Source organism: Aplysia californica, unplaced genomic scaffold (genome assembly GCF_000002075.1).
Source record: "Aplysia californica isolate F4 #8 unplaced genomic scaffold, AplCal3.0 scaffold00267, whole genome shotgun sequence".
Lineage (NCBI taxonomy): Eukaryota > Metazoa > Mollusca > Gastropoda > Aplysiida > Aplysiidae > Aplysia > Aplysia californica.
Window position 1 is genome coordinate 924,383 of NW_004797537.1, and position 1,534 is coordinate 925,916.

Consider the following 1,534-nt stretch of genomic DNA (forward strand, 5'->3'; position numbering starts at 1 on the left):
TGGCTTGGAAGGCCGGTTCAACCTTCGCGTCTGTTTATAACCCCCCATGCTCCCTTATTCTCCTACACTCACTAGGCTACACTGAGTTTGTTCACTTATTTCACGTGATTCTGGCTCGTCTAGTAATCACAGCGAATTATAGACCACACTCTTAATGACCTGTTTCACATTGCACAGTCGACTCCGCTTGAGTTGATCTTCGGTAAAGTTGATCTTTTTCTTAGGTCCCAGAACCTCTTCTTCTTTAGAGGTCCCAAAGGAAACATGCCGACCTGTCTCTCTATCTATCTATGTAGCTATCTATCTATCTATCTATCTAGCATCCATCCATCCATTCATTCTTCCATCATTCTATCCATCCACCCATCCATCCATCCATCCATCCATCCATCCATCCATCCATCCATCTATCTCTATGTACCTATCTGTCTATCTATCTATCTGTCTGTCTGTCTGTCTGTCTATCCATCTATCTAGCTATCCATCCATCCATCCATCCATTTGATCTGTCTGATCTGTCTGTCTGTCTGTATGTCTGTCTGTCTGTCTGCAATGTACCTGTCTGTCTATTAGCTACATGTAGTTAATTTACATCTTTCTGTCTTTCTATATATATCTAACAAATTTTAATATGATTACAAACGTCACATTATATGATATTCATGTAGTTAAATGATTACTCCTCTCTCTTCTAACTCAATGTAATCCTATTAAGTATGTATCGCTGAATTTGTATTCTAATACTTCTATTTAGCCTACATTTTGCAGATAGTTGAATCCTTTTTTATTCTGGTCACTTTGATCAATTTTAATCAGATGCAAGTAAAACGGTGCTTTGTATTGTATTTAGCCTACCCTCCTTTTGGAGGAGTTTTATCCTATTTTTTTTATAGTCAATTTAATCAATTTTTATCAGGTGTAAATGAAACTGTGTTGTTTAAACTACAATTTATCCATTTATTAATTTCAGTCCTGAATCTGGGCCACATGCTAGAAAAATTTGCTTGTGTTTGAATAAAACTGAGGTACAGTGCAGCCTCTCTATAACGACATCGTCGGGACCAGAAAAAAAGTCATTATAGAGAGTTGTCGTTATTGAGAGGCAACTAAAAATATTACTGATAGTACTTATGATAGGGTATATAAAAGAAGAAAAAAAGGGACCTTGGCACCATGTCGCTATACAGAGGATGTCGTTGTGTCAAAGGTCATTATAGAGGGGCTGCACTATATTTTTTATGGATATAATGTGTCCTTTGAAAATTTTCTTTTCCCTTTCCTTTTATGCTGTTGCTAACAAGTTCGATAAATCCTAATGTGCCCAACAAGTGGTTAGAGGGCATTACTCATCATAGGTCCTTCTTCTTTTCTATCCCTTATTTCTGTCTGCCTGTCTGTCTGCCTGTCTGTCTGTCTGTCTGCCTGTCTGTCTGTCTGTCTGTCTGTCTGTCTGTCTGTCTGTTTTGCTCTTTTCTCTACACTAAATGACCATTACGCACATGCCTCTATGCACCTCTGTGTATCAAGTAAACCA